The 14,881-nt window shown below is 35.3% G+C and overlaps 1 pseudogene; it reads left to right on the forward strand.

Annotated features, from left to right (window-relative positions):
- Window positions 1–13,087: 13,087 nt before the first annotated feature.
- On the forward strand, window positions 13,088–14,382 carry LOC100604372 (annotated as a pseudogene).
- Window positions 14,383–14,881: the final 499 nt, after the last annotated feature.

The raw sequence follows: 14,881 nt of genomic DNA on the forward strand, positions 1-14,881 counted from the left end.
CTGAATCACTTGTCAACTTGTAGGGTCACCGACCTTGAAGAAATGAATCTATTTCCCTGTCAAATACTTTCTGAATAGGTGCTCACATTTTAATCAATTTTCAGGCCCTCACTAAAGTCCAGATTAATTTGTGCAGCTCGAAAGTTAATTAAACCCCTTCTTCCAACAAAACAGATTCATTCCAAACCATTTGATTCCTGCTTATGACCATTTCTTAAAAATGCTTTTGAAAAAAATCCACTGGTGGTAATAGCAACCGAGGATCCCAGGGAGCCCTGGAGTTGTTCACAGTCTTTGGAATACTATCCTCTGGCTTTTAGATAGGAGTGCTAACAATTTTCGATAGCACGCAAGTGTACTATTGACCTCTGTAAGAATCCACTCTAGAAAGCAAGGTTGTTGGTTTCATGGAAATTGAAAAATCACAAATTCCTTCTCTTTTTTTTCCATTTCCAGTTATCTTAGTATTTCCCAAACCAGAACACTAAAAAAGAAACAAAAAAATTTAATTATTTAAAGATGTTATACAAGAAGAAAAAGTAGTTTGAAGTCTGAGTGTTCCTGGAAGTTTAAAATGTTCTTGCATATTTTTTAAAGCTTCCTAGGAGCTATTACAGCTGCAGTGCTTGAGGGAGAAATAAATGAAGTATGAATATGTGGTTCAATATAATGTGATTGTCTCCTGGCTGTAAATCCAACTGTCTTCGCTGATTGTTGAGAAAGCAATAGTGTTATACATGTAACTGTTTACTTTTTATAGCCATTCTGTGTAAAATATATTAGAAGTTAAAAGAAATGAGTGATCCCTTTCACAAAGATCTGAAAAAGGCAAACCCTCTCCATCATTTGGCAGATGCAGAAAGCTGGAGAATGGCCTCCAATCCCATGCTAATTGTCTGTCCAGTAGAGCTCTCCTGTAAGGCAAAATGAGGGGCTAGAAGCCTAGAAAGGGAGGAGGAGGATGACCAGCACTTGCTCTGACTTTTGTAATCGGATGAACGTGGTCTGAAGAACCAAGGGGCAAAACTACTGCTAACTTCTTTGCTGTTTTTGTGCAATTATAATTTAAATCAAGCCAAGTGTATACCTAGGTAAGGTTCTGTCCCTGCTCTCATCTGAAAAGCCACTATTGACAAACTCAGTTTGAGGATGGTCATTTATTAGCTGAAAGACATCTACACATGGCATGCCTCACGATCACCTCTATCACATTGAGCTTCAAGGCCAAAATAATGGTGAGCTCAGCAGAAAAAATCTGGAAAGATGCTCAAGGCCTAAGACAAAAAAGAAAGGGCAAAAAAAATAGGTTATTAACTTAAACTAGGCAACCATAACATCAGTAAAAATTGTCCTAGTAAAATAGAGTATACCTAATTATGTCGTGTTTTTTTTCTTTTTTTTTGACAGTCTCTCTCTGTTGCCCAGGCTGGAGTGCAGTGGCACAATCTCGGCTCACTGCAACCTCTGCCTCCCAGGTTCAAGTGATTCTCCTGCCTCAGCCTCTAGAGTAGCTGGGATTACAGGCATGTGCCACCATGCCTAGCTAATTTTTGTATTATTAGTAGAGACGGGGTTTCACCATGTTGGCCAGGCTGGTCTCAAACTCCTGACCTTGTGATCCACCTGCCTCACCCTCCCAAAGTGCTGGGATTACAGGCGTGAGCCACCACGCCTGGCTATGTCAACTTTTAAATATCATTCCTCCTTATAATCCTAAATAGTTTAAACCCTATATAGAAATATAAGAGCTGGTGAGGATTTCAATTTAAATAGTTTATTTCATTTATAAAATTTTAAATGAGTATCTCAAGCTGGGGTCTTATATCAAAATAACATAACTATCCTCAGGTGAGTTCTCTATACCCAGGATCTAAGCAGTTTATTGACATATTCAAATATATGAAGCAACCGTCATGGGAGAGCATCCGAGATCAATGGATACTTAAAGACTCAAGAGATCTGCGATCCCCCTGAAATTATCAGCTAGACTTAGTTTCTCTCTCTCTCTCTCTCTCTCTCTCTCCCTCCCTACCTACCTACCTATCTATTAATACTTATCATTTGCATTTTAGGGGACAGGAAGCCATTAGTATTAATGAGAATCTCAAAAGAATACACCACAGGTAACTTTATAAATTACATATGTAAAGGGCTACTTGTTACAAAATTAAATGCTATTTTTAAAATATCTAATTATCCTACAACCGCAGATGGTATCATAAAAACTCACAACCTATAACATTTTAGCAAACTTTCACTAATTTTTGTTTCCCCCACAGAAAAAAAACAAATTAAAATTGGCTATTTATTTTGAAAATTATTCCTCCGGTTGTTTCTTAGAAGTCATGTGCTCTAGGGTTCAAAGTATGTACAAATCTTCTCAAACCTCAATAGTCCATGTTGCTATCTCTGTATATAATTACACATTTAATAAGTCCAATCTAAAACTCTCATCACTTATGGTTGAGGCAAGGCATCTCATACTGTGAAACATAATGAATCACACAGTTGCCATGATTGTAGTTCCCATTTGCAGTCTAAATGCATACAAAGCAATCCCTGTAAAATTTATTATAAATACAACATATTCTTATGTCTATTAGTGACTCACTTTCCTGATGAGTATACAATTTACATTTTTGATGGACTAAAAAATGATATAAATATTAGGTGCTTGCTGCCCTTTTTATATTTAAAATCTTGGTCAAATAGTTTGTCAAAAATAGGTGATGGTGAGGGCAAAATTGAGGAGTATATGTAAAAACATTTGGATGAAGATGGAAAATGTATAATACTTTATAAATGCTAGATGTCATTATTTTAATAATATACAGTAAATAAATTTTATACTTCAAAATACCAGCAGAGGGTAAATTTTGAAAATTAATTATTTTTATTTGAAGTCTGACATTAATTTTGCTCTGGAATTTTTAATTAATGCTGCTGCTTTTTCTCTGGAAGATGTTTGAGATTGTAGAATAACACTGCCAAGATGATATAACTATCTCTACTAAGTTAGGGTAAAATTAACCGTGCTCTATTAAAAGTTACTTTTCTGATTATTTAGCACAATGTTTCACACATGCCAGTCATTTTTTTGTCAAATGAACTCCCAACTCATAAAACATAAAAATTCTTTAAAGTTAATTACACATATGTTTAATAATAGACAAAAATCATATTAAAAGATATTCAATTCACTAAGTTCACAGTAAATCACAGAAACTGTTTGTATGACATACCAACAAATAAGGTGGGAGATTCAGGACATTTAAAGGAAGTAGATATGCTCTGATTTCCTAAAATGAACATTATGCCCACAAATATTTTGACTGAGTCTTCTTCAATATGTTTCCACAAGGAAAACTGTGTAGTAATGATTTAAACCTTTTGTCAGATTGAAATCCTTATAATATAAAAAAGCAAACTTTCCTTTTACCCTTTTAATTGATGATAACATGGATGCCAGGGGGTACTGCATGAAAGAGAGAGAAAGAAAGAGAAAGAGATATTATATATGGACACTTAATGGAGTAAGAAAGGGGTTACTAGAATTTAAAAAGAAATGCACATAAACCAGGGTAGGAAGAAGAGGGTATTTGGTGACTGGACAAGAATGTTGCCTACTTTGATAGGGCCAGGCAGTGTTCTTTCAGAGTAAAGGAGATGCATACTATTTCTCTGGTTATGAAGAAGATTGAACCCACAAACTCCATTTGATCACCATCCCCTCTATATTAAACTTCGTATTTCCTCTTTACAAACATAATTTCCTGCTTCCCCAGACCCGCTGAAGTTTTTTTCCTTACTAGGATCAATTGTCAACTGATGGCTACTATCTTCATTAGCCTCATGGCTATACTGGAAAACCTCACCTGGGCCCTGCCTATTTCTTACATGAATCAATTCCTTTCTCTAGTAATTATCTCCAATTCAATTTTTTGTCCACCATTGGAATTTTATAAGGAGCACTTTATAATATAGTATTTTTAAAAGAGCATATGTTATAGTTTGGATGTTTGTTCCCTCCAAATCTCATGTTAAAACGTGATCCCCAGTGTTGAAGGTGGGGCCTGATGGGAAGAAAGCATTTGTGGCATGGTAGCAGAACCCTCATGAATGGCTTGGTGCCATCCCTGCAGTAATGAGTGGAATGAGTTCCCAAGACATCTGGTTGTTTAAAAGCATGTGGTGCTCCCCCGTCCAACTCCTTTCTTGCTCTCTCTTGCCATGTGACACACTTGCTCCCCCTTTGCCTTCTGTGATGAGTAAAAACTTCTTAGGCCTCCCCAGGAAGCCAAGCAGATGCTGGTGCCATGCTAGTACAGCCTGCAGAACTGTGAGCCAAATAAACCTCAGCTATTCCTTTATAGAAAGAAATGCAAATGGACTAACACAGCATTCATCCTAGAAATACAGTGATCTTGCCCACTGCACATTCATGCTACCTGGTTTCAGTTGGGCCCTGTTTGGAAGCAACACTGCTTTTGATCATCCTTGACTGTGTATTGAATGCATGTCTTGCTTTTTGATAATTCCAAAAATCATCTTTAATTAGAAAGCAAGGAAAAATAATGAAGAGCAAAAACAAAAAGTATAAACAAACTTATTTATTCACTTAACAATATTAAGTTCTAGTTCTAGTTGCAATGGTTTTTCAGTAACAATAACATCAGAAAAATTCCTGTCTTCCTAAAATAATTTTCTAGCTGGGAAAGGAAATAAAAAACTATATAATATGTGAGGCTATGACAAAAACCTCACACATTAGAGAAAAGGAAAGGAAGATATGAAAGCTAGAAGTATGAAGTGCTGATTGAGTATGTTAAACCATATGAATGTGCTGGTGTATAAATTAAAAAATAGTCTAACACCTTTAACTTCATATGATGCAAACAATATGTCAAATAGAGTCTTTTTAAAAAATATTTAAGTTCCAAACATTTCAAACTTTAACCTGTCTTTTCCTTTCTATATTTCTCTGTGAATACATGCCCATCTTTTTTCCCAAGGCTAATGTCTAACTCAACCTCCTAATTTCTTTTCTCCCCCATCTTTCTTTGACCTTGTCTTCTTAGCTAAATCATTATTAATTTTTCCCCTTCCTTCTATTCTCAGTTTCCCTAGCCTATTTAATGCGCTTTTCTAAAAGTTTCATCTTAAAATTTTTCTTACATCCTAAACTTCTACAGCTCAAACTCCAATAGATTTTCTCACCACTCCAACCCATTGTGTGGCCTCTTATCTTCCGGCATTAATATTCTTAGTGGAGGGTAATTTTCATTACTCTTGCTGTCATTTAGCCTTATATTTTTCAACTTTTCCTATATATGTTCCTGATCATCCTGATTACACTGTAGCTTCCATGATAGCAACACCAGAGTCATTTATTGTCTAATAAATGGGACCTAATTAGTCATTCATTGAATAGGTACTCAAAAAACATTTAACACAAATACATTTCCAAATGAATTCACATTTAAAAGGTTTTCCTGGTGTTCTAGGAAAATACATTTTAATTTTTATTTATCCTAGTAGTCTGCTGCTTGAGACACCTTTAAATTCTGCAAAAATGAGCAATACTCTAATGTTTGGTTATCAACAGAAGAGGCAAAAATGTGTGTGAAAACAAGAATTTCCAATAAAATTTATTTTTACTGATTTATTCAAAGTGTTTGCTATCTTGAAACATAAAAATACTTTCACAATATCTTCACAATGTAGCCTACTATAAACATTTCAAAGGAGCCCACTGAGACAATAAGAGCACTAATTGCTCTGAATTGTCCAATTCTATCCTTATGCTCAAATAGAGTTTTGTTTCAATCTCATAAGATGAAACAGGCTTACCTCAAGTTGTATATGCCAACAAAACAGGTAAAACATCTAAGAAGGAAACAAAACGTACACCAGATTTGGGTTTTCTGGAAGAATTTTAGCAATAAACATAATTTTGAAGATTGTAGCACAGAGTACATGGACATGAATGTGATATAAATAAAATGACTACCACTTCAGTTTCTTTCGATGATAGTTCTCTTCTTGAGACTGTAAAGATGAACAAAGACTTACAAGACTAGTTTAATGTGTAGTACTGGATTTCCTACACATTAAGCTTCTGGACCCAGGATAGCCCTTCCTGAAAGCTCTCCACATTACCTTAGTACAAAGCCTGAATCTGCACTTGGTAGTAATCATTTAGCAAAATAAAAATATGTGCAAATTAGTGCCCTCTGCTTGATGGAAATCCTGTGCCCTATGGTCTTGTTCTGTAGATATCTCTACTTTCTGTGTTTTCAAGACACGTAAAGGAGGCTATGAAATTGAGCAAGTACCAATTTTGAAAACAATGATCTAAAACTCTCAATCTCCAAAGCTGATTAATGGCAACAAAGACTAGATGGAGCTAATAAGAGCTGGCTGTGTTTATAGAGCTTTCCATTTTAATAGAGTAATGTAATGGCCAAATTATTTTCACTCTCACTATCAATATTAAATCATAAGCTTAGCTAATATAGAATTAGACATTGTATGAGCTAATAAACAAAATTGGTGAAATCCAAGAAAATTTAGGGCATCAAGATGAGTTAAGAGGTTTTTTATGTTTTTTGGATTTTTGCTGTAACACCATGACAAATTGCAATAATTACTGCTGAAGGAAAATGAGATAGCAAAGCAGAAAGACTCAAGAAGATGCTAATCTCATATTACTAAACTCAAATGGAATGTAATATGAGAAATATTGATTATAATTGTTCATCATGCCTTTGTAACATTTTAAATAATAAAAATTTTTAGACCATGGCATAGGGCAGTATTTATCAGGCATATTAAGTTGACTTTATTTTCAAGAATAACTATTTACTTTTTACATGTGTAGCATTACTGAAAACTTACACAGAGATGGTATCTGTGCTTCATATCATTTTCTCATAGACTTAATATGTGATTTCAAATACATGTTTCTCTATTTGAGTAGCAGGGAAGGAAATGGGAGAACAAGATTTCTTAAGTAAATATTTTAATATTTCTATAAAAATCATACATTTATCAGTTTCCTGTGTATTGAATTTATTTCTTCCTAAATGCAGTATATCAATGACACCAAATCCAAACGCATTTCACACATACACTGAAACCAAATAATTTGGTTTTCATATGTAGATTTCAGTGATCCTATTGAACCTGAATGTTAAAGCAGTCACAATATTTTATGTATTCTTGTTATAATTTTTAATAATAAAATATTGCAAACAAAGGAATAACTGAAAACTATAGGCCCCACTGATGCCTAAGAGATATCAATATTTTTCTATATTTGGCTCAATTTTCTCTATTTTTTCAAAAAATCTACAACTAAGACAAAAGCCCTTCCTGCTCCTACCTCTTCTTTCCCACTCACACCTTATAAACACTATTCTTTAGTTTGTGTTTCCATTCACCTATGTTGTTTTTGTACTTTTAGTAAACGTAAATATATCCACTGCAATATATAATATTATTTTCATGTATAAAATTTTCCATAAATGGTATCAAATGATAAGTATTCTAGTGTCATTTTGCTTTAGTCAACATTGTATGTTTTTGAGAATTATACCTGTTGATGTAGGTAGATATAATTTATTCATTTTTATTTTTCACTTTTGTCTGATATTTTTTCTAGTGAAAAAACAATGGTTTGTTATCCATTCTCTTACCTAGGTTGTTTTCAACTCTTAGGCTATTTCCAATGTGTTTGCTTTTACAAACAGTGCTGAAATTAGCACACCTTTCTATGTTTTCTTGTGTACATATGCAGGAGTTTATGAAAGACTTCTGGAAATGCAGCTACAAGTTTTAATATGTATGACAAATCCCCTTTGAAAACTGGCACAAGACAGGGATGCCCTCTCTCACCACTCCTATTCAACATAGTGCTGGAAGTTCTGACCAGGGCAATCAGGCAGGAGAAGGAAATAAAGGGTATTCAATTAGGAAAAGAGGAAGTCAAATTGTCCCTGTTTGCAGATGACATGATCGTATATCTAGAAAACCCCATCGTCTCAGCCCAAAATCTCCTTAAGCTGATTAGCAACTTCAGCAAAGTCTCAGGATACAAAATCAATGTACAAAAATCACAAGCATTCTTGTACACCAATCACAGACAAACAGAGAGCCAAATCATGAGTGAACTCCCATTCACAATTGCTTCAAAGAGAATAAAATACCTAGGAATCCAACTTACAAGGGATGTGAAGGACCTCTTCAAGGAGAACTACAAACCACTGCTCAATGAAATCAAAGAGGATACAAACAAATGGAAGAACATTCCATGCTCATGGGTTGGAAGAATCAATATCGTGAAAATGGCCATACTGCCCAAGGTAATTTATAGATTCAATGCCATCCCCATCAAGCTACCAATGACTTTCTTCACAGAATTGGAAAAAACTACTTGAAAGTTCATATGGAACCAAAAAAGAGCCCGCATCGCCAAGTCAATCCTAAGCCAAAAGAACAAAGCTGGAGGCATCACGCTACCTGACTTCAAACTATACTACAAGGCTACAGTACCCAAAACAGCATGGTACTGGTACCACAACAGAGACATAGATCAATGGAACAGAACAGAGCCGTCAGAAATAATGCCGCATATCTAAAACTATCTGATCTTTGACAAACCTGACAAAAACAAGCAATGGGGAAAGGATTCCCTATTTAATAAATGGTGCTGGGAAAACTGGCTAGCCATATGTGAAAGCTGAAACTGGATCCCTTCCTTACACCTTATACAAAAATTAATTCAAGATGGATTAAAGACTTACATGTTAGACCTAAAACCATTAAAATCCTACAAGAAAACCTTGGCAATACCATTCAGGACATAGGCGTGGGCAAGGACTTCATGTCTAAAACACCAAAAGCAATGGCAACAAAAGCCAAAATTGACAAATGGGATCTAATTAAACTGAAGAGCTTCTGCACCACAAAGGAAACCACCATCAGAGTGAACACGCAACCTACAAAATGGGAGAAAATTTTTGCAACCTACTCATCTGACAAAGGGCTAATATCCAGAATCTACAATGAACTCAAACAAATTTACAAGAAAAAAACAAACAACCCCATCAAAAAGTGGGTGAAGGACATGAACAGACACTTCTCAAAAGAAGACATTTATGCAGCCAAAAAACACATGAAAAACTGCTCATCATCACTGGCCATCAGAGAAATGCAAATCAAAACCACAGTGAGATACCATCTCACACCAGTTAGAATGGCCATCATTAAAAAGTCAGGAAACAACAGGTGCTGGAGAGGATGTGGAGAAATAGGAACAATTTTACACTGTTGGTGGGACTGTAAACTAGTTCAACCATTGTGGAAGTCAGTGTGGCGATTCCTCAGGGATCTAGAACTAGAAATACCATTTGACCCAGCCATCCCATTACTGGGTATATACCCAAAGGACTATAAATCATGCTGCTATAAAGACACATGCACACGTATGTTTCTTGCGGCACTGTTCACAATAGCAAAGACTTGGAACCAACCCAAATCTCCAACAACGATAGACTGGATTAAGAAAATGTGGCACATATACACCATGGAATACTATGCAGCCATAAAAAATGATGAGTTCATGTCCTTTGTAGGGACATGGATGAAGCTGGAAACCATCATTCTCAGTAAACTACTGCAAGGACAAAAAACCAAACACCGCATGTTCTCACTCATAGGTGGGAATTGAACAATGAGAACTCATGGACACAGGAAGGGGAACATCACACTCCAGAGACTGTTGTGGGGTAGGGGGAAGGGGGAGGGACAGCATTAGGAGATATACCTAATGCTAAATGACAAGTTAATGGGTGCAGCAAAACAACATGGCACATGGATACATATGTAACAAACCTGCACATTGTGCACATGTACCCTAAAACCTAAAGTATAATAAAATAAAAAATAAAAAAAAATATGTTTGACAAATTCTTCCAAACTACTCTACCAAATTTCTATTCAAATATCTCTACAAACTTAAGCTACCACAGATAATAGGAGACCTGGTTTCCCAACACTTGGATTTATCAGACATTATTTTTGCCAATCTGATGGATATAAAATGTTACTTTATTGCAGTTTTAGTTTGTTTATCCTTAATGGAATATAACATTCTTTCTAATGTTAATTTGCAGTTTATGCTCTCTTCTATCAATTATCTTTTGCTAAACATTTTCAATAACTATGTTCTCTCTTTCTTGATTGGAAGAAATTATTTGCATATTCCATACACGAATGAGTTTTGGTTTTCTGAACTGCAAATATCTTCTGTATATCCAGATTGATTTTTCACCCTTTTCAGGGTAATTTGCTTAAGAAATATAGGCACAGCAAAATTTTTTAAATATTATCTTTTTTCTCCTAAACATCTTCTAGTTTTGCTTTTCATTTCATGCCTCTAATGCAATTAGAAAAATGTGTGTTTTATAAAAGTAGGGATATATTTGATCTTAGTTATTTCTGTATGTATGGCCAATTGCCCCAGAACCATTTACTGAACAGATTGAGCCATGTATGTGGGTAGAACCCATATATACATGGGTAGGACCCACATATACATGGCTCAATCTGTTCAGTAAATGGATTTTTCTATTACTTTTTCAGTTAAACTTTTATTTACTATAGTTTCATAATATATTTTGAATGACTAGACCATTATCATTTTTGTTTTTTGGAAAGTTTCAACCATTTTAGGCACTTTATAGTCTAACATAAGTTTTAAGATGAGTTTATCATGTTCCATAAAAGTGATAAAATCTTGGGTTTTTTTGAAAGTATAAATAGGAGGAAGAACTCATATATTTGTTATAGTAAGTCTTATATGTAAGTAATATGTCTCTACATTTAATTAGGTCTTTTATAACTTTCAATAAAGGTTTATGACTTTCTAATTAAAATCTTCCCTCTGTGAAGTTACATCTATTTCTAGTACTCTCATTGCTTCTGTGATTGCTATATTTTGAAATTATATTTTTGTTTGCTATTTGTATATATGAATTTCTTTAATTTTTAAATAACCATTCTCTGTAACTTCTCTTGGACTTTCATATACATAATCATAATCTTTACAAATGACGACAGTTTTATATTTTTCTAATCCTTGCAAATTTATTTTGCATACCTTTTTCATTTAGCAGGAACTCCAATACAATGATGAATAGAAGAAGGCACTGAGGCCTTGTTCTCGATTTAAAGGCATGTTTTTAATATTTTATTATAAAGTATCTTGGTTAAAGTAATATTTGGTAGCTAACTTTTTATCATATTAAATAGGGTCCCTTACTCCTATTTGTTAAGAGTTTATACTGTAAAGGAGTCCTGAGTTTATTGAATGATTTTACTGCATGTATTGAAATAAACATATGTTTTAAAAATTGTTAATTTCTTATTGTGATAAATTACATGTTAATTTATCACATGTTTTAACATTGTCATGCTTGCATTCTTAAGAAAAAAATTCATCATTCTTTGTCATGATTTAAATGTGCATGTTTTTCTTTGTTATATGTGGTAATATTTAAGCTATTATTTTTATATCCATTTTTATAAAAGATAATGATCTGAAATTTTCTTTCACTAATATCCCTGACAGATTTTATCAAAGTATAGTTTACCAAAATATAAAATTGTTGAGGAGCTGTCTTACTTTTTCTTTTACTTTAGAACAGTGTGAATAAAATAGACACTATCAAACCCTTGTTTATTGAACTTATCTTGTAAATATATTTAGAATACATGTTTTTTGTTTGTTTCAGTCATTGTTGGTTTTGCTTTGTTATTGTCGTTTTTGTTGTTGTGTTTTCCACCAATGCTTAAATTGTTGACTACTGATTTAATTTCATTTATTTTAATAGGATTACTCAGACTTTTATTTATTCTTGAATCTATTCTGTAAAGTGTATTTTTTTCTAAAAAAATACATATTTTCAAAATAATTGGCAAAATGTTATTTTATGATTGTGTGGTCTAGTTTTCATTAAAGCCTCTCTCTCTTATTAATCTGCCAGTGATTTGTCTATTGTATTAGTTTATTTAAAAGAATTAACTTTGAGCACTTTTTACTCTACTGTTTCTGTTTTTTTTTTTTTTTTTTTTTGAGACGGAGTCTTGCTCTGTTGCCCAGGCTGGAGTGCAGTGGCGCGATCTCGGCTCACTGCAAGCTCCACCTCCCGGGTTCACGCCATTCTTCTGCCTCAGCCTCCTGAGTAGCTGGGATTACAGGCACCTGCCACCACCCCTGGCTAATTTTTTGTATTTTTAGCAGAGATGGGGTTTCACCATGTTAGCCAAGATGGTCTCGATCTCCTGACCTCGTGATCTGCCTGCCTCGGCCTCCCAAAGTGCTGGGATTACAAGCATGAGCCATCGTGCCTGGCCTGTTTCTGTATTTTTTTATTGTGATAAGAACACTTAGCCTAAGATTTACTCTCATGACAAATTTTTAAGTGTACATTGCAGTATTGTTAAGTACAATTGTACAGCAGTCCTCTAGAAGTTATTCATCTTTTGTAAATAAACCATGTACCCCTTGAACAGAATGTCTCCATTTCTTCCTCCCTCCAGCCCCTGATGGGGTAGCTATGGGTTATTTTCCATTTAAAAATCTTCTATTCTCATGTTTACTTTTTTCCTTCTTTCTACTTTCTTTGGATGACTTCATTATTCTTTTTCTGCCTGTGTAAACTGGAAGTTGTGCTGATTTTTAGTTTTTCTTCTTTCCTAATATATGCAATTAAGGCTTTTGCCTTATAATTGTGATTTTAGCCAAATCCCACACATTTTGTTTTATAGCATTTACATTATCATTCAGATAGAAATATTTTCTAATTTCCATTATCATTTCTTCTTAAAGTGTTTCATGAGTTATTTATGCCTTTTTAAAAAAAAAAAAAAATTTCCAAATACAGTGTGTTACCTATTTGACTCTTAACACATCAGGGACGGTAACAGAGACCTAGTGTCTTCTGACTTTTGCTTTTCTAACCTGTAGCCACTACGTGTGAGTGCATCTTCATCCACATTGGCGAGGCTGGTGTCCAGATTGGCAATGCCTGCTGGTAGCTCTACTACCTGGAACACAGCATCCAGCTCGATAGCCCAATGCCAAGTGACAAGACCATTGGGTAAGGAGATGATTGATTCTACGCCTCTTCAGTGAGCAGGCAAGTTTGTGTCCAGGGCAGTGTTTATAAACCTGGAACCCACAGTCACTGATGAAGTTTGCACTGGCACCTACCACCAGCTCTTCCACCCTGAGCAGCTCATCACAGACCAGGAAGATGCTGCCCATAACTATGCCTGCGGGCATCACAACATTGGCAAGATCATTGGCCTCATCTTGGACCAAATTCGCAAGCTGGTTCACCAGTGCACAGGTCTTCAGGCCTTCTCGGTTTTCCACAGCCTTGGTGGAGAAACTGGTTCTGGGTTCACTTCTCTCTGTTGATTATGCCACAAAGTCTAAACTGAAGTTCTCCATTTATCCAGCCCTGCAGGTTTCCACAGCTGTGGTTGAGCTCTACAACTCCATTCCACCACCAGCACCACCCTGCAGCACTTTGATTGCGCCTTCATGGTAGACAATGAGGCCATCTATGGCATCTGTTGTAGAAACCCCAATACTGAGCACCCAAAGTACCCTAATCTTAACTGCTTTCTTAGCCAGATTATGTTCCCCATCACTGCTTCTCTCAGATTTCATGGAGTCTGACAGAATTCCAGACTGACCTGGTACCCTTTTCCTGCATCCTCTTCTCTTTGGTCACATATGCCCTGTCATCTCTGCTGGGTAAGACTACCATGCATAGCAGAAGTCACCAGTGCTCACTCTGAGCCAGGCAACCAGATGGTGAAATGTGACTCTCACTATGGTAAATACATGGCTTACTGCCTATGACACTGTGGTAATGTGGTTCCCAAATACGTCAATACTTACTGCTATTCCACTAACAAGACTAAATGCACTATCCAGTTTGTGGATTGGTGTTTCATTGGCCTCAAAGTTGGCATTAATTGCCAGCTTCCCACTGTGGTACCTGCTGGAAATCTGGCCAACCTAAAGAGAGCTGCATGCATGCTGAGCAACACCATAGCCATTGCTGAGGCCTGGGTTTGCCTGGGCCACAAGTTTGACTTGAGTTATGCAACTGTTCCTTTGTTTTCTGGGAAATGGGTGAGGGGATGGGAGAAGAAGTATTTTCTGAGGCCTCTGAGGACATGGCTGCCCTTGAAAAAGATTATGAGGAGGTTGGTGTGGATTCTGTTGAAAAAAAGAAGGGAAACACTAATTTTCCACTCCTTTCAGCCCTGCAGCATGTCATACTTCCAGAATTTCAGCTTTGACATTAGCTGACAGGCATTAAAGCTTTCCAGTTAGATTGTTTTCACTCAGCGGTAATCATGACTTTTCCATGTGTGCCTACAAGATTTTTCCATCGTGTCTCAAATTAAAGGCTTGAAGTAAATAAAATAAAATAAAATTTCTGTATATATGGAGATTATATTTGCTATATTTTTTCTTCTTTTAAATTTTTTTGAATTATCAGCAGAAGCATGATCTGTGTGACTCATTTTATGCCAAAATATGTTATTTCTTAATAGTTTCATACATGTTTCAAAAATGAAAACGCTTTAATTCTTGAGTACAGATTTCTAATGTATCAACCTTATAATTTCTCTTTTTTTGTGGTAAAAATACATATAACATAAAATTACCATCTTAACCATTTTTAAGCATAAGGTCCAGTGGTATTAAAAACATTCATAATGTCCTGTGTGCCTGCTCTTTACAGTCTTTACATGTACTAAATGTATATGCAGACTGCTGAATTGCTCCTTTTAT

Source organism: Nomascus leucogenys, chromosome 17 (assembly GCF_006542625.1).
Source record: "Nomascus leucogenys isolate Asia chromosome 17, Asia_NLE_v1, whole genome shotgun sequence".
In the NCBI taxonomy this organism is placed as follows: Eukaryota; Metazoa; Chordata; class Mammalia; order Primates; family Hylobatidae; genus Nomascus; species Nomascus leucogenys.